Below are 27,679 nucleotides of genomic sequence, written 5' to 3'. Positions count from 1 at the left end.
TGGCCTTTCGCACTAGGGGTCTCTCAGATGTGTTCTACACGGAATGTTTTATCAACGGTCTTAAAGAAGCCATAAAAGCCCAAGTCCTACTGCACCACCCTCCCACATGGACGGAGGCTTGCAAGGTAGCTCGTAACGTGGAACGTGCGTTAGCAGCCCAGTACAGTCACCTAAATTTCTCCGCTAAGGGTCGGCCCCCACAGGCTCACAACACGACTCAAACACTTAAGGTCCAAAAGGTGTCACCTGCATAAATGGTCTAAAGAAGAAAGCAAGGATTATGTTACTACTGTGATGAAAAATACTCCCCAGGTCATAAATGCAAGGAGCCCAAATTTTTTCAAATTGATGCCACTGACTACAACTCATCGGAGGAAGATCCAGCACTTGAGGAACAGGAGGCAGTAGAAGAGGACAACCAAAAGGACAATGTCCCTGGCGAAACAGTTATTTCGCTGCATGCTTTGGCAGGGATTTCTTCACCTCAAACTCTCAAAATCAGAGGTTTTATTAAACATCGCCCAATAGTAGTCTTGATTGATAGTGGAAGTACACATAATTTCATCCATCACAAAGTCGCGGAAGCAGTGCATTATTTTGTACAAGTAGTTTCTAACTTCCAAGTCCAAATTGCGGATGGGGGCACAATAAAATGTGAAGGCCGCTGTGAAAATGTCAAACTTCAAATGGGGGATTATCAGTTGAAGACCCACATGTTTGCCATATACATGGGAGGGTGCAACATTGTCCTCGGCGCTGAATGGCTCCGCACTCTTGGGCCAATAACAATGGATTTCTAGGAGTTATATATGAGTTTTAAGCAGAAAAACTCCACACATACCCTTCGTGGACTCCAGGCGGGAGCTCCCTTTATCATCAGCTCGCATAGGATGGAAAAATTGCTAAAAAAGGGCCATCATGGAGTTATAGCTCAATTTAATGCTATCCAGGCAGTCGCAACCAAGTCTCTGCCGATTCATCCTGAGATGCAACAGGTTTTAAATAACCACCTGTCGGTCTTTAACAAGCCTCATGAGCTTCCACCCTCAAGAGGGGAACATGATCATATCATCACCTTGGTTCCAGGGGCCCAACCCCTAAATGTGCGCCCATACAGATATCCGTTCACCCAAAAGAATGAAATAGAAAAAATAATCAAGGAACTTTTGGAAGCAGGTGTCATTCGTCCCAGCATTAGTCCTTATTCATCACCGGTGATCATGGTGCTCAAGAAAGATGGGGAGTGGCAAATGTGTCCAGACTTCAGGGGCCTCAATAAGTTGACAGTCAAAGATAAATTTCCCATCCCGGTGGTTGATGATTTGCTGGATGAACTCAATGGGGCTCAATTCTTCACTAAGCTAGATCTGCGCTCAGGCTACCACCAAATTCGCATGAAGGAAGTCGACATTCCAAAGACTGCTTTCCGAACTCATGAAGGCCATTATGAGTTCCTGGTTATGCCATTCGGTCTTTGTAATTCCCCATCTACTTTTCAGAGCCTTATGAACCACCTTCTCAAACCATATCTCAGGAAATTTGTCCTTGTCTTCTTCGATGACATCCTCATCTATAGGTGCACTTGGGCCGCACATCTTCAGCATGTAGATCTACTCTTGCAACTGCTCCGCAAGCATAAATTATTTGTTAAGATGTCCAGGTGTTCATTTGGCATGGAATAAGTTGAGTATTTGGGCCACATTGTGGGCCATGAAGGTGTCAAGGTGGACCCCAAAAAGATCCAGGCAATGCAGGATTGGCCTCAACCTAGGACCTTCTGAGATCTCCCAGGGCGCTTATTGGTGATCTAGCCCATCAGAATCAGGACGATGAGCTGAGCACGGTGGTACCATTCAATTCTTACTGATTTTTTTTTTTGGGCGGTCCCGAATCTCAAGAACATCTGATCGGTGCATGGTAGAAACTAGAGCTCAAGCTATGGCCAATGAGAGGATTGACAAACTTGAACTAACCTAGCAATCCATCCAAAGTCAACTTGACAGACTATCTACCCTAATCTCGAAGGGCAAGGAGGAAGCCCACGAGGAGGCGTATAATGGCAATAGACACAGTGAGGGTGAGTCTAGCCACTCTCCTCGCGTTTGGGGCACCCACCAACAATCCCGTCAGCGACCTCCCAAGTTGGATATGCATAAATTTGACGGTTCTCACCCAGCAACATGGATAGCACAAATGGAGCAGTATTTCAATCTGAATAACATCTTAGATAATGAGACTCAACTTATGGTGGGGAGCATGTACTTAGACAATGAAAGGTGGCAATGGTGGGAATGGCATCAACGTTGCAATGGACCTTTTCTGGATTGGACCAACTTCAAAAAAGCTCTTACAGACCGCTTTAACTAGGAATCTTCTTTTTTGGGTCGTCTTACTAAGCTCCGACAGACTGGCACAGTGGATGAATATATTACAACCTTTGAAGCCTTGGCCTTCCGCACTAGGGGTCTCTCAGATGTGTTCTACACGGAATGTTTTACCAGCGGTCTTAAAGAAGCCATAAAAGCCCAAGTCCTACTGCACCACCCTCCCACATGGACGGAGGCTTGCAAGGTAGCTTGTAACGTGGAACGAGCGTTAGCAGCCCAGTACAGTGGCCCAAATTTCTCCGCCAAGGGTCGCCCCCCACAGGCTCACAACACGACTCAAACACTTAAGGTCCAAAAGGTGTCACGTGCAGAAATGGCCGAAAGAAGAAAGCAAGGATTATGTTACTACTGTGATGAAAAATACTCCCCAGGTCATAAATGCAAGGAGCCAAATTTTTTTCAAATTGATGCCACTGACTACAGCTCATCGTAGGAAGATCCACCACTTGAGGAACAGGAGGCGGTAGAAGAGGACAACCAAAAGGACAATGTCCTTGACGAACCAGTTATTTCACTGCATGCTTTGGCAGGGATTTCTTCACCTCAAACTCTCAAAATCAGAGGTTTTATTAAACATCGCCCAGTAGTAGTCTTGATTGATAGTGGAAGTACACATAATTTCGTCCATCACAAAGTCGCGGAAGCAGTGCATTGTTTTGTACGAGCAGTTTCTAACTTCCAAGTCCAAATTGCGGATGGGGGCACAATGAAATGTGAAGGCCACTGTGAAATTGTCAAACTTCAAATGGGGGATTATCAGTTGAAGACCCACATGTTTGCCATACACATGGGAGGGGGTGACATTGTCCTCGGCGCTGAATGGCTCCGCACTCTTGGGCCAATCACAATGGATTTCCAGGAGTTATATATGAGTTTTAAGCAGAACAAATCCAACATACCCTCCGTGGAATCCAGGCGGGATCTCCCACTATCATAAGCTCGCATAGGATGGACAAATTGCTAAAAAAGGGCCATCATGGAGTTATAGCTCAATTTAATGCTATCGAGGCAGTCGCAACCAAGTCTCTGCCGATTCATCCTGAGATGCAACATATTTTAAATAACCACCTGCCGGTCTTTGACAAGCCTCATGAGCTTCCACCCTCAAGAGGGGAACATGATCATAGCATCACCTTGGTTCCAGGGGCCCAAACCCCAAATGTGTGCCCATACAGATATCCGTTCACCCAAAAGAATGAATAGAAAATATAATCAAGGAACTTTTGGAAGCAGGTGTCATTCGTCCTAGCATTAGTACTTATTCATCACCGGTGGTCATGGTGCTCGAGAAGGATGGGGAGTGGCCGAATGTGTCCAGACTTCAGGGCCCTCAATAAGTTGACAGTCAAAGATAAATTTCCCATCACGGTGGTTGATGATTTGCTGGATGAACTCAATGGGGCTCAATTCTTCATTAAGCTGGATCTGCGCTCAGGTTACCACCAAATTTGCATGAAGGAAGTCGACATTCCAAAGACTGCTTTCCGAACTCATGAAGGCCATTATGAGTTCCTGGTTATGCCATTCGGTCTTTGTAATGCCCCATCTACTTTTCAGAGCCTTATGAACCACCTTCTCAAACCATATCTCAGGAAATTTGTCCTTGTCTTCTTCGATGACATCCTCATCTATAGTTGCACTTGGGCCGCACATCTTCAGCATGTAGATCTACTCTTGCAACTGCTCCGCAAGCATAAATTATTTGTTAGGATGTCCAAGTGTTCGTTTGGCATGGAAGAAGTTGAGTATTTGGGCCACATTGTGGGGCGTGAAGGTGTCAAGGTAAACTCGAAAAAGATCCAGGCAATGCAGGATTGGCCTCAACCTAGGACCTTCTGAGATCTCTCGGGGCGCTTATTGGTGATCTAGCCCATCAGAATCAGGACGACGAGCTGAGCACGGTGGTACCATTCAATTCTTACTGAATTTTTTTTTGGGCGGTCCCAAATCTCAAGAACATCTGATCGGTGCATGGTAGAAACTAGAGCTCAAGCTATGGCCAATGAGAGGATTGACAAACTTGAACTAACCTTGCAATCCATCCAAAGTCAACTTGACAGACTATCTACCCTAATCTTGAAGGGCAAGGAGGAAGCCCACGAGGAGGCGTATAATGGCAATGGACACAGTGAGGGTGAGTCTAGCCACTCTCCTCGCGTCTGGGGCACCCACCAACAATCCCGTCAGCGACCTCCCAAGTTGGATATGCATAAATTTGACGATTCTCACCCAGCAACATGGATAGCACAAATGGAGCAGTATTTCAATCTGAATAACATCTTAGATAATGAGACTCAGCTTAGGGTGGGGAGCATGTACTTAGACAATGAAAGGTGACAATGGTGGGAATGGCATCAACGTTGCAATGGACCTTTTCTGGCTTGGACCAACTTCAAAAAAGCTCTTACAGACCGCTTTGACAAGTAATATTTTTTTTGGGTTGTCTTACTAAGCTCCGACAGACTGTCACAATGGATGAATATATTACAGCCTTTGAAGCCTTGGCCTTCCGCACTAGGGGTCTCTCGGATGTGTTCTACACGGAATGTTTTATCAGCGGTCTTAAAGAAGCCATAAAAGCCCAAGTCCCACTGCACCACCCTCCCACATGGACGGAGACTTGCAAGGTAGCTTGTAACGTGGAACGTGCGTTAGCAGCCCATTAAAGTCGCCCAAATTTCTCCGCTAAGGGTCGCCCCCCATAGGCTCACAACACGACTCAAACACTTAAGGTCCAAAAGGTGTCACTTGCAGAAATGGCCGAAAGAAGAAAGCAAGGATTATGTTACTACTGTGATGAAAAATACTCCCCAGGTCATAAATGCAAGGAGCCCAATTTTTTTCAAATTGATGCCACTGGCTACAGCTCATCGGAGGAAGATCCACCACTTGAGGAACAAGAGGTGGTAGAAGAGGACAACCAAAAGGACAATGTCCCTGACGAAACATTTATTTCGCTGCATGCTTTAGCAGGGATTTCTTCACCTCAAACTCTCAAAATCAGAGGTTTTATTAAACATCGCCCAATAGTAGTCTTCATTGATAGTGGAAGTGCACATAATTTCATCCATCACAAAGTCGCGGAAGCAGTGCATTGTTTTGTACGAGCAGTTTCTAACTTCCAAGTCCAAATTGTGGATAGGGGCACAATGAAATGTGAAGGCTGCTGTGAAAATGTCAAACTTCAAATGGGGGATTATCAGTTGAAGACCCACATGTTTGCCATACACATGGGAGGGTGCGACATTGTCCTCAGCGCTGAATGGCTCCGCACTCCTGGGCCAATCATAATGGATTTCCAGGAGTTATATATGAGTTTTAAGTAGAACAACTCCACACATACCCTCCGTGGACTCCAGGCGGGAGCTCCCTCTATCATCAGCTCGCATACGATGGAAAAATTGTTGAAAAAGGGCCATCATGGAGTTATAGCTCAATTTAATGTTGTCCAGGCAGTCGCAACCAAGTCTCTGCCGATTCATCTTGAGATGCAACATATTTTAAATAACCACCTGTCGGTCTTTGACAAGCCTTATGAGCTTCCACCCTCAAGAGGGGAACATGATCATAACATCACCTTGGTTCCAGGGGCCCAACCCCCAAATGTGCGCCCATACAGATATCCGTTCACCCAAAAGAATGAAATAGAAAAAATAATCAAGGAACTTTTGGAAGCAGGTGTCATTCGTCCCAGCATTAGTCCTTATTCATCACCGGTGGTCATGGTGCTCAAGAAAGATGGTGAGTGGCGAATGTGTCCAGACTTCAGGGCCCTCAATAAGTTGACAATCAAAGATAAATTTCCCATCCCGGTGGTTGATGATTTGCTGGATGAACTCAGTGGGGCTCAATTCTTCACTAAGCTGGATCTGCGCTCAGGCTACCACCAAATTCGCATGAAGGAAGTTGACATTCCAAAGACTGCTTTCCGAACTCATGAAGGCCATTATGAGTTCCTGGTTATGCCATTTGGTCTTTGTAATGCCCCATCTACTTTTCAGAGCCTTATGAACCACCTTCTCAAACCGTATCTCAGGAAATTTGTCCTTGTCTTCTTCGATGACATCCTCATCTATAGTTGCACTTGGGCCACACATCTTCAGCATGTAGATCTACTCTGCAACTGCTCCGCAAGCATAAATTATTTGTTAGGATGTCCAAGTGTTTGTTTGGCATGGAATAAGTTGAGTATTTGGGCCACATTGTGGGGCGTGAAGGTGTCAAGGTGGACCCCAAAAAGATCCAGGCAATGCAGGATTGGCCTCAACCTAGGACCTTCTGAGATCTCCCGGGGCGCTTATTGGTGATCTAGCCCATCAGAATCAGGACGACGAGCTGAGCACGATGGTACCATTAAATTCTTACTGAATTTTTTTTTGGGTGGTCCCAAATCTCAAGAACATCTGATCGGTGCTTGGTAGAAACTAGAGCTCAAGCTATGGCCAATGAGAGGATTGACAAACTTCAACTAACCTTGCAATCCATCCAAAGTCAACTTGACAGACTATCTACCCTAATCTCGAAGGGCAAGGAGGAAGCCCACGAGGAGGCGTATAATGGCAATGGACACAGTGAGGGTGAGTCTAGCCACTCTCCTCGCGTCTGGGGCACCCACCAACAATCCCGTCAGCGACCTCCCAAGTTGGATATGCATAAATTTGACGGTTCTCACCCAAAAACATGGATAGCACAAATGGAGCAGTATTTCAATATGAATAACATCTTAGATAATGAGACTCAGCTTATGGTGGGGAGCATGTACTTAGACAATGAAAGGTGGCAATGGTGGGAATGGCATCAACGTTGCAATGGACCTTTTCTGGCTTGGACCAACTTCAAAAAAGCTATTACAGACCGCTTTGACCAGGAATCTTCTTTTTTGGGTCGTCTTACTAAGCTCCGACAGACTGGAACAATGGATGAATATATTACAGCCTTTGAAGCCTTGGCCTTCTGCACTAGGGGTCTCTCAGATGTGTTCTACATGAAATGTTTTATCAGCGGTCTTAAAGAAGCCATAAAAGCCCAAGTCCTACTGCACCACCCTCCCACATGGACGGAGGCTTGCAAGGTAGCTCGTAACGTGGAACGTGCGTTAGCAGCCCAGTAAAGTCGCCCAAATTTCTCCGCTAAGGTTTGCCCCCCACAGGCTCACAACACGACTCAAACACTTAAGGTCCAAAAGGTGTCACCTGTAGAAATGGCCGAAAGAAGAAAGCAAGGATTATGTTACTACTGTGATGAAAAATACTCCCCAGGTCATAAATGCAAGGAGCCCAAATTTTTTCAAATTGATGCCACTGACTACAGCTCATCGTAGGAAGATCCACCACTTGAGGAACAAGAGGCGGTAGAAGAGGACAACCAAAAGGACAATGTCCCTAACGAACCAGTTATTTCGCTGCATGCTTTGGCGGGGATTTCTTCACCTCAAACTCTCAAAATCAGAGGTTTTATTAAACATCGCCTAGTAGTAGTCTTGATTGATAGTGGAAGTACACATAATTTCATCCATCACAAAGTCGCGGAAGCAGTGCATTTTTTTGTATGAGCAGTTTCTAACTTCCAAGTCCAAATTGCGGATGGGGGCACAATGAAATGTGAAGGCCGCTGTGAAAATGTCAAACTTCAAATGGGGGATTATCAGTTGAAGACCCACATGTTTGCCATACACATGGGAGGGTGCGACATTGTCCTCGGCGCTGAATGGCTCCACACTCTTGGGCCAATCACAATGGATTTCTAGGAGTTATATATGAGTTTTAAGCAGAACAACTCCACACATACCCTCCGTGGACTCCAGGCGGGAGCTCCATCTATCATCAGCTCGCATAGGATGGAAAAATTGCTAAAAAAGGGCCATCATGGAGTTATAGCTCAATTTAATGCTATCCACACAGCCGCAACCAAGTCTCTGCCGATTCATCCTGAGATGCAACGGATTTTAAATAACCACCTGCCGGTCTTTGACAAGCCTCATGAGCTTCCACCCTCAAGAGGGGAACATGATCATAGCATCACCTTGGTTCCAGGGGCCCAACCCCAAAATGTGCGCCCATACAGATATCCGTTCACCCAAAAGATTGAAATAGAAAAAATAATCAAGGAACTTTTGGAAGCAGGTGTCATTTGTCCCAGCATTAGTCCTTATTCATCACCGGTGGTCATGGTGCTCAAGAAAGATGGGGAGTGGCGAATGTGTCCAGACTTCAGGGCCCTCAATAAGTTGACAATCAAAGATAAATTTCCCATCCCGGTGGTTGATGATTTGCTGGATGAACTCAGTGGGGCTCAATTCTTCACTAAGCTGGATCTGCGCTCAGGCTACCACCAAATTCGCATGAAGGAAGTCGACATTCCAAAGACTGCTTTCCGAACTCATGAAGGCCATTATGAGTTCCTGGTTATGCCATTCGGTCTTTGTAATTCCCCATCTACTTTTCAGAGCCTTATGAACCACCTTCTCAAACCATATCTCAGGAAATTTGTTCTTGTCTTCTTCGATGACATCCTCATCTATAGTTGCACTTGGGCCGCACATCTTCAGCATGTAGATCTACTCTTGCAACTGCTCCGCAAGCATAAATTATTTGTTAGGATGTCCAAGTGTTCGTTTGGCATGGAAGAAGTTGAGTATTTGGGCCACATTGTGGGGCATGAAGGTGTCAAGGTGGACCCCAAAATGATCCAGACAATGCAGGATTGGCCTCAACCTAGGACCTTGAAGAGCCTGAGAGGATTTTTGGGTCTCACAGGCTATTATTGCAAATTTGTCTGCAATTATGGTCGCATAGCAAAGCCCCTCACTCAACTCCTGAAGAAAAATTCATTCTTCTAGAATGAGGACGCACAACAGGCCTTTACAGCTCTCAAAAATGCCATGTGTTCCACTCCAGTCTTAGCACTACCTGATTTCACCAAATCTTTTGTCATTGAATGTGATGCTTCAGGTACAGGTATTGGGGCGGTCTTAATGCAGGAAGGACGACCTTTGGCCTTCACAAGCCAACAACTAAGTGGGAAGAATCTCGTCCAATCTACCTACGAGAAGGAAATGATGGCCATCTTACATGCAGTAGAGACCTAGCGACCTTACTTATTTGGGCGACGTTTCCAAATCCACACAACCATCACAGTCTTAAATATTTTTTGGAGCAACGCCTATCCTCCCCACAACAAAATAAATGGCTTTCCAAAATGCTGGGATATGATTATGAGATCATTTAAAAGAAAGGGCAAGACAATAGTGTAGCAGATGCATTATCTCGCCAATTTGAGGAGGAAAGTACTCGGCTAGCAATTTCGCTCCCCATTCCAGAATGGATTGAAGAGGCTCGCAGGGAATGGTTTTCACATCCCGGGCTCTCCCAACTCATTTCTCAATTGCAGACGGATCCAAATTCCACCAAGGGCTACTCGTGGCAGGATGAGATTCTTCGCTACAGGGACAGAGTCGTAATATCACCAACATCCACCCTCAAAAGTCGCATTTTGGCAGAATTGCACTCATCCCCCCTTGCAGGACATTCAGGCTTTCAGAAGACGTATCCTCGCACCAGAAGATCATTTTTTTGGACAGGCATGAAAAAGGACATCCTTACTTTCGTAGCAGAATGCGATGTCTGTCAACGCCACAAAGGGGAGACTGTCAACGCACCAGGCACATTACAACCGTTGCCCATCCCGGCATCAATATGGACGGAGGTTTCTATGGATTTCATTACAGGTCTTCCAAAGTCAGGAAACAAGTCAGTCATCATGGTGGTTGTGGACAGACTTTCGAAGTATGCTCATTTCTGCGCCCTACCCCACCCGTTTACACCGACTTTGGTCGCTCAATCTTTCATGGATCAGATCTTCAAATTGCATGGCATGCCCACTTCTATTGTGTCCGATCGCAACCCGATCTTCACCAGTAATTTTTGGCAGGAACTCTTCAGGCTACAAGGCACTCAACTAAAACTCAGTACTTCCTATCATCCACAAACGGATGGTCAAACTGAAGCCGTCAACAAATGTCTGGAAACCTACCTTAGGTGTTTCACTTCAGAAAAGCAACATCTTTGGGTACAGTGGTTACCTCTGGCTGAATGGTGGTATAACACCAACTATCATGCCACCACCAAAATGACTCCCTATGAAGCAGTATATGGTCAACTCCCTCCTTCCCCTACTTCTTATATCAAGGGGTGCTCAAAGGTACAAGCAGTGGATCAACTCCTACAACATCGCGCAACCATGCTCGCCCATCTTAGAGAGAATCTTCATCAAGCTCAAAACTGCATGAAGCAACAGGTAGACCAGCATTGCTCAGAGCGCCAATTTCAAGAAGGGGATCAGGTCTTTTTGAGGCTGCAACCATATAAGCAAACATCACTCAAAGACAAGGGTTGTCAGAAACTATCTCCAAAATTCTACGGACCATATCAAGTACTTCAGCGCATTGGAGAAGTGGCTTACAAGTTGGCTTTGCCACCTACTGCAAAAATCCATCCAGTTTTCCATGTCTCATGCCTCAAGAAAGTGATTGGGAACAATTGCAGAATTCAAACCAGTCTACCTGAATTGGACGAAGAAGGGTCAATCTGGCTCCAACCTGAACAGGTCCTAGACACACGAGACAGGCACCTGCGGGGCCGCATGATTAGGGAAGTCCTCGTCAAGTGGAAAGACACCTCTCCGGAAGATGCAACTTGGGAACCAACCACTATTCTTCAGCAGTTTCCGCAGCTTCAGCCTTGAGGACAAGGCTAGTCTTAAGGGGGAGGGCATGTTAGGGTCCCACCCTAACCCCCTTATTTATGTAATGGGATCGAGTCATAGTCAAGAGTCAATAAAGCCCATATTAATAATTGTAAGTGGTTAACTCGCAATTAATGACGGGACCACAGTTAGTTGCAAATGGGCCGTAGTATTAGATAGACTCCCTGCGAGGAGCATCGTGTCTTATTTTTGAATCGAGCTCTGCTCCATTGGAGGTTGCCCCCTCGAAGAGGTCAGTGAACATTGCTTTTTGAATAATAAAATATTTGCTGTTGTCTCTCACTATTCTATGTTCTGGGTATCTTTCTTCGCATATTCTGTATTTGGGTATCTTTTTGCAGGTTAAGAGCATAACAAAAGAAACAGGGGAGGTACCATATATTGAGAAAAAAATAGAATTACAACCCCCGGAACTGGTTCCTAGCAAGACTCAAATTGCACTGACAAGTAATAATGACATCTCGTCGACCAGATCTGGGAATGCTGAAGGGGGTCCATCAGACAATGTTAAAGGAGATTCCCTGAGGATAATAACTAGGGACATGGTACAAAACCTAAGTTGGGAGGATGAGGTTAGTAGCCAAGAGATAGAGAGCAACAAGAAAAATAAAGGAAGACCTCTGAAGAAGACCACTCAAGAAACATAGGCATTACAAAATAAAAAAATGGCAAATCAATCGGTAATCACCGATATACTTAAGCCAATAACATCCAAACGGTTGGAATTATTACAAGAAGGAGGAGGTAATCTTCAAAATCCTCTTCGAAAATATTGAAGATCTTGTCTTGGAATGTAAGGGGTTTGGAAAGCCCCATAAAATATCTGTCGATCAAGGATATGGTGAAACATGACTGGACTTGGATTCTTTTACTTCGGGAAGCAAAGCTTGAAGAAACAGAAGCTATCAATGTAGCTAATTTTTTTTGTTGAGATAGCATTGGAGTTGCACAAGGTTCCAAGGGAGCCTTTAGCGAATTAGGTATGTTTTGGTCAAATATCTATTTTAAGTTGACAGACTGTATTAAACCTCAATTCTGGTAGTTGTGCTTTTGGAAAGAAAATACATGGGTGAGAATATCCTCATCATCAATGTATATGCATTAGTATTATATGGAGAAAATCTGAGATTTTGGGATTCATTAATCTCTCTAAAGAGAGGTTATGACACATCAATTGCATTATAGGAGGGGACTTTAATAGTATCCTTGGGTCCTCAGAGAAGAGAGGGGGATGCTCAGTTCATGATCCATTCATGGAGTGAATCGAAGATTATATTTTTCCTAAAAGAGCCAAATACACTTGGATGAATAAAATGAGTGGGGATAGTTATATAACAACTTGATTGGATTGATTTGTAATACACAACAGGTGGCTCCTCAAGGGGATGGATTGTATTTCTATGATTATGGCACAAGGGGAGTCTGACCATCGAATGATCTCTTTGCTGATTGGTCATATGGAAGATCTAGGCCCAATACCATTTAGATTTAAAGTTGCATGGTTAAAGGAAGATAGAGTTGTGGACTTAATCAAACAAACATGGAGGCTTCCAACCATTGGATCACCTACCTATCAATGGCAATCAAAATTGAAATTGATGAAGCAAACTTTAAGGAAATGGGTCAAGAGAAATTATTATCCCCTTGGACCAAAAAGGCGTGAGCTAGTTAAACAATTAGAAATTCATCGAAGTGTAGAGCCTCTATTCTACACCTACTTGTCTACCATTTTCCTCAGTTTTTCCTTATCTTTCCTTCACTTTTGCCCCATTTTCACTATAAAACCACCCAGATCATTACAGTAAGTGTCATTAAGCATGATCGAGCAAGTTTTGCTAATGGATGACTATTTGTTTAGATTTTGGCTTATTTGCAGGAATCCTGCAGCTATCTGAAGATCCTGCAGCCTTTTTGTTAAACGCAATGTTCCACGTGTCGGTTTGCTAGATGAGCCACATGGGCACTTAGGTATCAACGTGATCGAGGTTCCTGTCCCATTTTTCCAGCCATCCACGTCATCTTTACCCATGGTCAAAGCTGGTCAAGTTACGGTCAACTCAACGCTGTTTAACGGTGATTGTGAGCTGCTTGGTCACGTCATCTTAAACGGTGACTTGTCCACGTTCTACAGGTGGCAGGGGACATGATCCAACATGGGATTCATTACCCATGACGACAGAACCACTAAACTCATCCACGCAGCCGTATGAAGTGTCAAGGGACCATAAATATGCATGACAGTTTGTTGTTTTTCAGTTAATTAGCTGTACGAGTAGGCTATCTTAGAAACCTCTATAAATAGCTGCGTCTGTGTACGCTCATTAGACTTTTATCAGTTGTAATTTTCTGAACTTGTGTTAAATTTAAGAGCATTGTGAACTCTGTTTTTTAGTGCTATCCTAGCACTCTGTTTTGTATACTTTTTGCAAATGGAGGAATAGACATAGCACCGTTTTGAAGTTTCCAGATCTTTGAGTTTTCTTGTGGCTGAATGGACAGAGGGCCCCTGCTCATCTCAGCCTCTGTAAAGTATTTTATGTGCAGTATTTCTTTATTTTCTTATTCATTTCCTTAAGCATGTATAGTTTCATTTACTTGTTTTCCTTTCTTTCAAGCTGATCAGTGTTATTTCTTTGCAGGTTTCTTTTAGCCCGGGATTTATTTTTATGTGTGTGTGTTTGCTTTACAAACTAATGGTATTTGAAGTTGACAAATTCAAGTGCTGCCTTTGTTTTTATAGCTGATTTTTAATCTTATTTCTCAAAGAGCTGCTAACACATGAATGATCTTCATCATAAACTGTTATCTTTTAAGATCAGAATATCACTAACTTGCAGCTAGTTTTGAGTGCTTTCTAGACTGTTCTTTCACTACTTTCTAACCATACTTTGCATAGTACATATGGCTGAAGTAGAGAGTTAGGAAGAGCAAAATATTACCACTAGTCTTTAAAGTAAAGTTTTGATTTTAAGTGCTTCTTAGACTATTCTTTCACTACTTTCTAATAATACTTTGCATAGTACATATGGCTGAAGTAGAGAATTAGAAAGAGAAAACCGTTATCATTAGTCTTTCAAGCCGATTTTTCTCACTTTTCTAATTCAACTTAAGCTAATTTCTATCCGTGCTTTACACAGTACATGTGCTTTGAAGCATCGAGTTAGAGAGAGATAATCTTTATTTTTGGGTTTTAAAAGTGACTTTCTTTTTTTTTATTAGCAACAGCTTGAACGGTGTCTAGTGCCATTGGAAGTGGTCATTTGCTTTCTTATTTCAAGTCATTTCAGTTCACTTATTCCTTTCAAGCATTTCCTTTCAAGCAAGTAGTTAGAGATCACTAAACACACACTTTCACTCATTTAGGATTCACTCTACACACACACCATCACTCACTTGTTTATAAATTATCACTCCATCTTAGGAACATAATTAACCACAACAACACCCCAACGATAAGAAAAAATCTAAGAGGTTACTTAAGTACATATAGTACACCTTCACTTCATCAGCTTACGAGCCCCGGGTTGACAATAAATACTAGCAATTTAGATCACACTAAATTGACTAAACACGAAGCTTGATTGAAAGAAGTCAGGAGGAGACTTGGCATATTGAAAGAGAAAAGAAACTAACAGTACAAATGTTCCCAGTAAGTAGGCAAGAAGAAGAGTTATGGATCTTAAATTCTTGGAGTATGTGGCTCCAAGCAAGAGATTAAAACACTTCCTACTTCCATAAGCAAGCAAAGCCTTGAAAAACATGAAAAAAAGTAGAGGAGATAACTCCCGAAGGAAGGTTGAGGTTGACTTTGTTTGAGGACATTAAGAAGGAAGCATTTCTCCATTTTTATGCTCTCTATCAAGAAGACAAAGAAATAGACATGGCTCAAGCCCAGGAGTTTCTTCAATGTATTCCCTCTGTCTCAGAATATTCCAATTAACTCCTTGTTGAAGAATTAGAGGAAGCAGAGGTAATGGAAGCTATATGTGATTTGGATCCAGATAAAGCCCTTGGACTTGATGGCTTCACCATAAGATTTTATAGAGATTTTTGGCCTATAATTAAAAAGGACTTGATGTGAACGTTGAATGGAACTTAAAGGAAAGACAAGATTAGGGGCAACAACAATTCCTCTTTTTTTGCCCTAATAACATAGTTTCCAATTAAATGGGAACTGTAATGAATTCTCACTTTTTAGAGGTAGCAAAAAATCATCTGATTTTGAAAAGTGTTGATTCAAAATGCACATTTTTTTTGGAGAATATTATTAACACTTTAAATTTTCTGAATGAGCAATTTTTTTTAAAGTATTAGTGTTTTTCATGCTGATTTCAAAATGTGTTGATGTGACATCAACCCCTTTTTTTGGGCTTATTTTTGACATTTTAAATTTTCTTATATATATATATATATATATATATATATATAAAAGTTAATGATTTTCATGCGGATTTTGAAAAATGTTGATGCAGCACAATTTTTTTTTTACCGGGCATATTTTTGACACTTCGATTTTTTTTTTTTTTTTAAGCGTACGCACATTATTTTTTAAGTGTTGATTTTTTAACCATTTTTCAAGTTGTCTTCTTCTTGTTTTTGATTCTTCCTAAGATGTTTATTTTTAGAGTGTTTTTCAAGTTTGTGTTTTTTATTTTTCCTTATAATGGTTTCTTTATAATGAATTTTTTTTTTTTTTTTTTTGAAAAGTTAAAAAAAGTAGTAAAAATAACACTTTGAAATTATGATATATATATATATATATATATGATCCAGGTGGATATTGGTGGCCACCTGCCAAGTCCACCTGGACCCCCACCATTGTCTTTCTCAGCATTTTCAGTTTCCTTAATTGTAGCACAACTTACTATTTTTAGCAGTTTTTCGGGTCCTGAACTTCCGGAGCCGTTTTGAGGCCCTAAACGACGTTTTTTGGGAAATCTACCAACAATGATTTTTTTGATAAAAATCGTCTTTTCCATCGTAGTCCTCGGAGAGATCTTTCCAACGGGCTATCATGCACGTCAAACGGAGATAGTATGACCAATTCGCGACCCCGGGAAGTTGATGTACCAACTTACCCAAAAACGGGGCCCACAATTTGGCGTTTCATCTTCTAGGGTTAGGTTTTGGAATGTGAAGGGTTTTCTATTGTTTCTCAACAATAAATAGGCCTCCGAGCCTCATTGTAAGACAGTTCAGAGGCATGTAGCCATCACATCTCTTCTCAGAGATAAGCTACCATCGCCCTAGCTAGTTTATTTCCATTTCTGTTGTAAGCATATTTGAGTATTTTCCATTAATGAAATGAAGTATTATTTCCACTGCATCTTTGTGTATATGGTTATCTCTGTAATTTGTTGCATTCCTGTTTAAATCCGGATCAGTGGTATCAGAGCGGTCTGCTTTTTCTCTGTTTTTCTTTGCATGTCCCCAACAAGGTCGGGATATAAGGAGTTAGGGCTTGAACTGGTTGAACCTTTGCAAGACCAGCCTCGCAAATCCCGACGGCCTCCCATGGCGGACGAGAAGAAAGACGAGGGGGCAGGAGATCCCATCAAAATCTTGCTCGAAGAAGCCCTCGAGCGACAACGGAACGCGATGATGGACAGTTTTGCCCAGATCCTTCAGCGGCTACCGAGAAGCAACGCATCGGCTTCCAGCAGCTACTCTGGAAACGCCACACCCTTTAAGGTACAAGTTAATTTTGAAATCCCCATATTCGAAGGTCAGATAGACGCAGATGCCGTAGATAAATGGTTAAATCTGCTAGAGGGTTATTTTTCTGTTCATGAATTTTCGAGTCGGGAAAAGATTGTTTTTGCTCTCCTCAAAGCAGCCCCCCACGTCAAGGACTGGTGGGAAACCTACTGCGAGCAGAAGGATGAAAGTACTGGCTCACTATTTTCAGCCACACCCACCTGGGATTCGTTCCGGGATGCTATCAAGGAGCAGTACTACCCTGTCGGGAGCTATGAGGATGAATACATAAAGTGGACCACGCTGCGGCAGGGAAGGGACCAAGACGTGCCAGAGTTCACCAATCTTTTCCATACCCTTCGCACAAAGTTGGGTATCAAGGATTCAGAGCAACATTTGATACTCAAATACCGTGGCTGCCTGCACAAGTACATCCAGGAAGAAATACAATTCCTAAACATCCCCTCGCTCGGCGCAGCATACCGGTATGCCGTCAAGGTCGAGCAGAAGTTTAAACAAAAGAAGCGAGACTTTGGATCTGCGAATCCAAAGCAGGGGAAAGGTGCCCCTAAACCACAGAACAAAGGAAAAATCCAAGGCGGGACAGCCCAAGACAACCAGCCGAAGCTGCAAGCAAAGAACAACGCCGCGAAGCCGAGAAAGGACACTGGAAAATGGTGCGAGTTCCATAAGAGCTCCACTCACAACACAAGTGAGTGTCGGGCCAAGCAGTCACTGGTGGCTGAGCTAAAGGTTTCAGAATCAGATGCATGTTCCGACACGGAGTCAGAACCCGATAAGGGGTATGAAAAAGGGAAGCAGATCATTGATGCGGACCCCAGCGCCACTGTTGCTACCGCAAAGATCCAGAAAAATGAACCCGAAGATCCAGAGGAGGAGGAGCGTCTCTTCCACTCCCAGATGTGGGTAAAGGGCTCCCCGATACAGTTCATTGTTGATAGCGGGAGTCAAAAGAACCTCATTTCGGCAGAGGTTGTGAAGCGGTTGGGCTTACCGACCACATCACATCCACAACCATACACCATTGGGTGGCTTCACCAAGGACGAGATCTTCGCGTGAGCCAGCAGTGTCGCCTTCCATACAACATCAAGCCCTTCACGGATGAGGTATTGTGTGACATTGCTCCCCTTGAAGTTTGTGATGTATTACTAGGACAACCATACTTGTGGAAGCGACATGCTGTGTATGAATCGAGGCCCCGTGCAGTTATTATTACATTGGGAAATAAGTTGTTCAGGATACCAGAGGTAGCACCACCTGCCGCCCTCTCTTTGATTACTGCAAAACAATGCAGTAAGATCATTTCCAAAACCAGGAAATTTGTTTTCCTGATGATATGCCCTCAAGGAAAGAAGAAGACAGTGGCCGCGGCCTCCAAACGGGGCCCCTCTTCACGACAACTACAGATGGACAAGATTGTGGAGGAGTACGAGGACATCTTCACCTCCCCGGCAGGGGTTCCTCTGCACTGTCAAGTCAAGCACTCCATTGATCTGACCCCAGGTGCACCGCTACCCAATGGACCAATTTATCGGCGCTCCATTCTGGAGAACGATGAAATCAAGAGGCAGATTCAGGAGCTCCTGCAGAAAGGTCACATCCGTCCGAGTTCATCGCCCTGTGGGAGCCCGATCATGTTGGTACAGAAGAAGGATGGGACGTGGAGACTCTGTATTGACTATCGGGCGCTGAACAAGATCACTGTCCGTAATAGGTACCCGATCCCATGGATTGATGACCTCCTAGACCAACTAAAGGGGGCGAAATATTTCAGCAAGATCGATCTGAAGTCAGGATATCACCAGGTACCAATCGAACCCTCAGATGTGTGGAAGACTGCCTTCAAATCCAAGGAGGGCCTCTTCGAATGGTTGGTCATGCCTTTCGGATTGACGAATGCTCCTGCAACCTTTATGAGGCTAATGGATGACATCTTGCGGCCATTCACCAACTCCTTTGTAGTAGTATACTTGGATGACATTCTGATCTTCAGCCAGAATTGGGAAGAGCACCTCCACCACATCCGATAGGTTCTCCAAACACTGCGGCAACACAAGCTATGTGCCAATTTGGAGAAATGCACTTTTGGCATGACCGAGGTTCAGTATCTGGGATACATCATTGATGAACAGGGGGTGCATGTCGATCCAGCCAAGGTCCAAGTCATTCGGGATTGGCCCTCTCCAACCACTCTAACAGAGCTACGCAGCTTTCTAGGTCTTGCCAACTTCTACCGCAGGTTTGTGTTGGGGTTTTCTCATATTTCTTGGCCCTTGAGTCAAGTCACCAAGGGCGGGGCGAAAGCAAAATTCTTTTGGTCTGAATCTCAACAGAAGGCATTCAGGGAGTTGAAGGATCGCCTCTGCACGGCACCAGTGCTCGCGTTACCAGATTTACAACAACCATTTGAGGTCGAGACAGATGCCTCTGACTATGCTATTGGGGCAGTCCTTACTCAACATGGACATCCAGTGGCATATCACAGTGAAACACTTTCAGACACAGTCCGAAAGTACCCCACTTATGATAAAGAGATGTATTCCATTGTACAGGCCTGCCGACAATGGAAGCATTACATTTTGGGGAAGGAAACGGTCATCCACACAGACCACCGACCTCTGCAGTTCATACAGACCCAAGGGAAATTGCAAAATGATCGCCATCAGAAGTGGTCTACATACCTGCAACAGTTTCACTTGAATATCAAGTACAAAAAGGGCAGCACCAATAATGTTGCAGATTGCCTCAGTCGACCACCGATCATGGCGCTAACCACCGTGCTCAACTCCTGCGGGCACGAGACTTCTGATTGGCCACTTCTCTACAAAAGCGACCCAGAATTCGGCCACACATACCAGACACTCTTGGAGGGTCGGCAGGTTGCAGATTTTCACCTCCAGGATGCCCTATTATGCCACCTCGGTCACCTTTGTGTTCCTTCAAGCGAGCGTGCCAAGATGATTTGGGAAGCACACTACAGTCGGGCTGCTGGGCATTTCGGGGTCGAGAAAACAGTGGCAGTACTGCAAAATTATTTCTATTGGCCGAATCTTCGACAGGATGTTGGGAAGTACATCCGATCATGTACTGCCTGTGCCATTGCCAAACCGACCATTAAGAAGCAAGGCCTCTACACCCCGTTGCCTACCCCTAGTCGACCTTGGGAATCCATCTCCATGGATTACATGTCAGGCCTTCCTTCCACTAAGCATGGAAATGACTGTGTTTTTGTGGTCGTCGACAGGTTCTCAAAGATGGCCATTATGATGGCCTGCAAGAAGAATATCACAGCAGAAGCCACTGCTAAACTCTTCTTTGAACGAGTGTGGGTGCACTTTGGGATCCCACAGTCTATCATCTCAGATCGGGACAGTCGGTTTCTCAGCACATTTTGGTCCAGTCTCTGGTCAATGATGGACACCAAACTCACGAAGTCCACAGCCTTCCATCCTCAAACTGATGGCCAGACAGAGGTTGTCAATAGGATGATTGTGCACATTCTGCGCATGTATAACTCAAAGCATCCACGCACATGGGACGAGAGCCTCCCCTATGTTCAGCATAGCTACAACCGAGCTCTTCACAGCTCCACTGGCCATAGCCCTTTTCAGGTGGGTTTGGGATTCCAGCCACTATGCCCCATTGATGTGGCCATGCCACTTGCAGCTACTCACATGAATTCAGCTCATGTCCAGTCCGAAACAGATAAGGCCACCAGATTCATTGAGCGCATCCAACATATTCGCCAGCAGGTCCATGAAATTCTTGAGAAATCAAATGCCAAGTACAAGCAACGACATGATCAACATCGGGTGCCACACAAGTTTCAGGTGGGCGACAAAGTCTGGTTGCATTTGCAAAAGGAACGCCTTACTGGAGCCTATCGGAAATTGAGACCACTCCGATATGGTCCTTACACCATTACTAAGGCTATGGGAGACAATGCATTTGAGCTCAGCATTCCCCCATTCCTTGGCCTGCACCCAGTGTTCAATGTGGACCGCCTTCGGCCATACTTTCCACCATTGCTAGACACATCCGACATTGCAGAACAGCTCAAACCCACAGAATTAAATCCAGATTGCATGGAACAAGCTGCAACTGATCGGATCATGGACACACAGATCAAGAACACTCGCCAACGGAATATCCAACTGTATCGAGTTGTCAAAGCAGGCCAACTCCTTCAGCAGGGCAAGTGGCTCACCAGGGAACAAGTTCAGCAGAAGTTTCCTCATCTCATGGAGGATCTCAACGCAATGGGGACCATTGCTTCCTAAGGGGGGAGGAATGATCCAGGTGGATATTGGTGGCCACCTGCCAAGTCCACCTGGACCCCCACCATTGTCTTTCTCAGCATTTTCAGTTTCCTTAATTGTAGCACAACTTACTATTTTTAGCAGTTTTTCGGGTCCTGAACTTCCGGAGCCATTTTGAGGCCCTAAACGACGTTTTTTGGGAAATCTACCGACAACGATTTTTTTATAAAAATCGTCTTTTTCGTCGTAGTCCTCGGAGAGATCTTTCCAACGGGCTATCATGCACGTCAAACGGAGATAGTATGACCAATTCGCGACCCCGGGAAGTTGATGTACCAACTTACCCAAAAACGGGGCCCACAATTTGGCGTTTCATCTTCTAGGGTTAGGTTTTGGAATGTGAAGGGTTTTCTATTGTTTCTCAACAATAAATAGGCCTCCGAGCCTCATTGTAAGACAGTTCAGAGGCATGTAGCCATCACATCTCTTCTCAGAGATAAGCTACCATCGCCCTAGCTAGTTTATTTCCATTTCTGTTGTAAGCATATTTGAGTATTTTCCATTAATGAAATGAAGTATTATTTCCGCTGCATCTTTGTGTATATGGTTATCTCTGTAATTTGTTGCGTTCCTGTTTAAATCCGGATCATATATATATATATATATATATATATATATATATATATATATATATATATATATATGTATGTATGTATGTATTATTAATTAATACTTCAATGCAATCCACGGGGCCTTGGATAGACGGTGGTCAGGTGCTATGTTAAGGCACTCCTAGATGTGAAGTCATTGGTCAATTCCTTGCCCTAGTCGAGGTGATATATTGGACATGATGAAGATGTAGTCCTGCCAAGCTTACAAAAAAAAATTAATACTTCAATGCACATAAAATAATTGTCACTAAAAAGATAATAATTTTAAACAATTTACAAAAAAATATACATTTTGCATATAGATATGGTTAAAAAAATATACATTTCAGGACATTTTTGCTTTAAAAAGAATGCTATTTTTGCTAGAAGGACATTTCAAATAAATGATTTTTATGGAAAAATTGCTCCAATTTTTTTTGAAAAAATAACAATTTTAATGAAATTTGTATGAATTTTATGTCTAGAAATCATAACATTTGATTTTTTTTTCAAAAATAATGATTCACATAGAATTTTAAGTAAAAATAACAAAATAAATAAATATTATTAAAAATAAAAATAAAAAACAGTTTTAAAAAATAAATCAAAGTATCAAATTAAAACTAAATTGTTAAAAAAAAAAACATTTAAAACAAATATTTGAGGGAAAAAACAAAATAAAACAAAAGAAAACACAGAGAAAAAATTAAATCATTATAAATCAATAAAATCAAAATTGATTTAAAAAAATATGAAAATATGAAAATTAAAATATATATATGAAAAAAATATAAAAAAATGCTATTTAAAATTTAAAAATAAATAAATAAATACCTTGATGGGGGTGTGTGCCCACGAGGACAGTTGGATAGCCGATCACTCTCGCATGGAGACATGACTCGAATCTTAATGCAAGGTAGTGGGAGGGCTGGTGAGTCGCCCGCCCATATTGTTTCATTAATTCTGCAAGCGTTTGATAGTCGAGCCCCTCTAGGATGGTGGTAGTATAGCGAGATGGTTATAAGAGAGTAGGAAGAAGCCATGCCAGAACATTCGGAGGTGAAGTCATTTTGGAAAACAAGCTTTGCGACTCCTTTTTTATACCCGTGGGGGTCTCGAAAGGAAGTTGGTGCATACCGGCTATGGTGTAGACATGAATTCGAGAGACTCCAATGATCTGGGTGAACTTGGACTCCAAGGTGGCAGGGTGCTTTTGGTAAGTTTGCTCGTATTAGCTCTTTTTGTTCATGGTGTGTTCAACCATCTGGATTCTCTGTATATTGGTCTTTGAACAAGGTTGGGGTGGTGTGGGTGTCGAACCAGTTTTATCAAGATCAAGTGTTGCTCTGGTGGACTGTGCATGGGGTTCTTTGGGGGTATTACCAATTTTTAGGCTCAATATTTGCATTTTCATACTGGGTTTTGGCTTGTTCGATGTTATGGAGAATTGTCTCTCCTTTGCTTAAATTTTTTAGTTTGGAAGGTTATTGTGTTAGTGTTTGGGATGCCTAATGAACTCTGGTAGGATAAGGAGCTCTTCCTCCTGGTCGCACTAAAGAAACAACACCCCCAGGTTTGTTAATGCTCTGAGCTGGCTTGGGATCTCTAGCAGTGGGGGAAATATTTTTTGTGGTAGAAGTTGTGGAGGCTGGGTGTTTGGTGCATGGATTCACAACAACCTGATAGGAATTGGTGGAGTGAAGTCTTGTTAGGGGACAAATTATGAATTTGAAAGTGAGTGGTGATTCAGGAAAGGAAATCTCCTTGTTACTCCTCTTGGTGTGGTTACAGGTCATTTGGTTGAAGGGTCGGTGCACTCCCTGGGAAATTCGACATGGTTTCAAGGTGGTTGAAGTTTAACTGTCTATATTCATGTTTGTTGTTCTCTGGTGGTGCTAGTGAGGTCAGAGCAAATATGAAGTTGGCTCCGAGGTTGTCGCGTCGGGTCAAAGCCTCCCCTGCTCCTCCTAGCTGTGAGGGAAATGTTCTACATGGGGGCATGAAGGCTAGCCATGGTTGTGGAGGAGGTAGACATTCTCATGGGGGTCATGGTTGTGGCAGTGGAAGGGCCCGTCATAGTGGCAGGGGTGGCAACAGGAGCCATGTTGGGCATGGGGGTCCTCCTCGTCATGCGACCTCTTCAAGGATATCAATGCATTTCGTTCAGGTAATGTTGGAGGCTTAGGATAGGACTCGATAGGAAGATGAGGTTGTGATTGCAACACTCTAGCAACTGCAATATTTCCAATGCCATGTTCGTGAATGTGTGGTTGTGGTATGACGTGGACAAAATATATTGTCGAAAAAACTAGACAAGTTGGAAGCATGACTTACTCATCTGGAGAAACATGTAGATTTCCCGTATTGCTCTTCTCCCCCTAGGGACAGTGCCTAATAATTTGACGTCCATCACTTCCGATGACTAGCAATGGTGACTAGGGTGCTATGTATTTTGCAGGTTTTTTGGTGTCTTTGGCCTTCTTAGATATGGGCAGTAGCCCTTAGTTTATTTTGGATGTTTTGTAATGATCAGTTATCGATGGTCAACAAACCTGGTTGGAGTGAGACCACTAGTTTTTTGGTGTTGTATGTAAAACCTTTTGGCAATTAATAGAAAGTCTGATTCACAAAATAAATAAATAAATATAAAACTAAATAAAATAACATAAAATAAATTATACATATATTAAAATAGAAACATAAAAAAATTAAAAATATACATTAAAAAAATAAAATAAAAAACATATGAAAAAATAAAAAATGTAAAAAAACATTTAAAAAAATTAAAAAATTAAAAAATAAATAAATGTATACCCATCCCCCAAGAGGCCCAGGCCAGGTTCGGGAGCGACTGCTCCCGACCTTGGCCCTGGCCTCTTAGGGATGGTGGGTAGCAGGCTTCCCCCACGGCTGCGAAGGGGCCTAGGCTACAGCCGAGAGCACCCACGCGCGGCGACTCGGAGCCCCTCGGTAGCCGTGGGGACGGAGGGTCAATTTTTGTTTTGTTTTTAAATTTTATTTATTTTTTATTTAGTATTGTAGGGGTTGTCTCGATGTTCGTCTAGCAACCCAACCCCAATATGTGTTCATTTGATAGTTGATTTTTCAGTGTTCATTACAATGAATCAAATTCACTTCTACTGTGGGTTAATTTGATGGTTGATTTTTAAGTTTTCATTGCGATGGATGAAGCATGCCCCCATTGTGTGTCAATATGATGGTTGATTTTAAGTCTTTGTTATAATATGCAAAGTTGTCTTAGACTAAGATTTAAGAAGAATTATGTTTTTAGCATTTGGTATAATGACGTTTTATTTAGATATTTATTTTTAAGGTTTAATTTAGCCATGATATTTGCTCTCAAAATATGTTGAAAATCTAAGGTTTGTTATAGTCATAATATTTATTTTTAATTCCATGACTGAAAAATGTTGAAACTTTAAGGTTTTTTGGAGCCATGATATTTTATCTTTAATGCAATGGTTGAAAAATATTAACATTTTAACATTTTTCGGTCATGATATTTATCTTTAACGCTATGTTTGAAAATTATTATAATTTTTAGGATTTTTTGGAGTCGTCGTATTTTACCTTCAATATATTGTTGAAAACTATTGGAATTTTAATAATTTTTGGAGTCATGATATTTTATTTTTAATGTCATTGCTTAAAAATGTTGGAATTTTAGCCAACATCAACACTTTTTGATTTCAGGTTGTTTTTTCATGTTTAATGCGCAAAGATTTTAGTTTTTAATGCTATTGTTTAAAAAAATGAAATTTTAACAAAAAAAATGTTGATGCAACATCAAGTTGCATGTGTTTTTTCATGTTTTTTGTGCAAAAGAATTTGGTTTTTACTGCCATTTTTAAAAACGTTGAAAATTTACCCAAAATAAAAAATAAATAAAGTGAAATAGTATTGTTTCATGTTTTTTTTTTCACAAAAGAATTTGGTTTTCATTGTCATTTTTAAAAAATGTTGAAAATTTACCTTGAAAAAGATAAAAAAAAGTAGAAAAAGAAGAAAAGAAAAGTCACTTTTCATTTTCGGGTTGTTTTTTTGGGGTTTTTTGGTTAGAGCTCTCATTTTTAGGTAATAGTTCTCGTTAGGTTAGTAGCTTTGATTAATTCTCAAAGAGTCGAATCCTGTGAATTTTACTCGATTTAGACCTATCTGCCTTTGTAACACTACATATAAAACTAATCTAATATCATGGCATTAAGATTGAAGAAAATTCTACCTTAGATCATTCTAGAGAATCAAGGAGGCTTCATGCAACAAATAAATTTTAGATAATATTATCCCTGTTTAGGAAGCAATTCACTCCAACAAGTAAGGGAGCCTGGACTAGTCATCAAGTTGGACATGGCCAAAGCCTTGATTCTTTTTTTTGCTGAAGCAAGAGTCGGTCCTTCTATTTGATTATATCATTAAAACAAATTACATAATATACAACCACCCAAAGGAGATGTGGGCCAAAAAATTAATGAGCCACACAAAGCCTTGGGAGTCGAGCCAAAGGCCCACAAAACATTACATCCTGGCCTCCATGATTCACTCGTTCGCCAAGACCGTGCGATCCGCTTCCAGAGATATGATGGTCGAGGGTCTATTTTTGACAGCGAACATGCAAACACTTTAAGTTTTGAATTGGACCCGATACAGAAATAGAGATTGCCATATAAGGATTTTGGGTCCATCTGGGGGGATAACCCTCGGGCATGTAATCCACCGATTCCACTCTTGCTGATTAACTTGGATGGTAGTTAACAAAATGCTCGGATCCGAAATCTAATATAGTCACCGTTTAAATTCATTTCGGGTCCGTTTGACTTGGTATCTGCCTTGCTATTTTGCATGTGAAATTCCTAGGATTGCCTCAAATTTGCCAATCTGCCAGCATGTTAATCAGGCTCCTGGCATAGCTAATTCAAAGGCGATCTTAGTTAATTTCATTTTCATAAAGAGACTTTTACTGTATATTGACTTCCAACCGCGAACTTTGGGTTCCCTGTACTGTATATTCCCGCCTGAAGACTGGATACCTTGTTCGCATCTTTCCAAGCACTTCTTCATCACATAGATCAAAATTCCTCTGTTTCCATTAGTCTGCATCCTTCTAGTTTCCCTTGCTTTGAAAGAACTCCCTGTCCGTGTTCGCCTGTCTGAGACACTCTTCCCTCAATCTTCCTTGGGGGTCTCTATCCAGTCATATATTTTATTGCTTTTAGCATAGAGTACGCCTTCATTAGCTAATATGTCCGCTAATTTGTTGGTTGTTCATCGCACATGAGTAAAAATAAGGGTTCTCATGTTTTGCAGATAAATCCACTGATAAACTTGCAAAAGCCACCAATGTCTTGAGACTTTATCTAGATTTGAGCCATAGCAAATTTTCTTGACTGAATTAATAATCAATTCAGAATCAGCTTCAATTATGGTATTATGAAGATTAGAGTCCCTCGAGATTTCTAGGCAATTATCAAGGGCCATGAGCTCTGCCATATTGTTAGTGGCTTTCCCCAAATGATTATGAAAGATGGTTTTTATGAAACCCTTTTCATCCCTTATTACTCCTCCATACCCAACCATACCCGGGTTTCCTTTTGAGGCCCCATCTATATTGCATTTCATAAAACTCTGAGGGGGAGGTTGCCAGGAATCCTTATCAGTTAATATATGCCTTACATTCAAGCTTTTTCCCTGTGGGACAAGCCCTTGAACACCCAAATGTAGTAGTATCTACACATCTGTATCTTTTGGTTGGTCCTCAGGGGGGTTTTTAATGAGGGTCCCTATTGTCTCATTGAGCTGTCTTAAAATATGTTCCATGATGCTCTGGGGAGAACCTTTCCTGTTCTTGAATATTCTGTTGTTGCGTTCTTTCCAGACATCCCA

The sequence above is a fragment of the Pinus tabuliformis genome, chromosome 8 (genome assembly GCF_031772625.1).
Source record: "Pinus tabuliformis cultivar Carrire ecotype Pingquan chromosome 8, CPIR1, whole genome shotgun sequence".
Lineage (NCBI taxonomy): Eukaryota > Viridiplantae > Streptophyta > Pinopsida > Pinales > Pinaceae > Pinus > Pinus tabuliformis.
The sequence above is the reverse complement of the archived record's forward strand: the minus strand, read 5'-3'. Positions refer to the sequence as shown.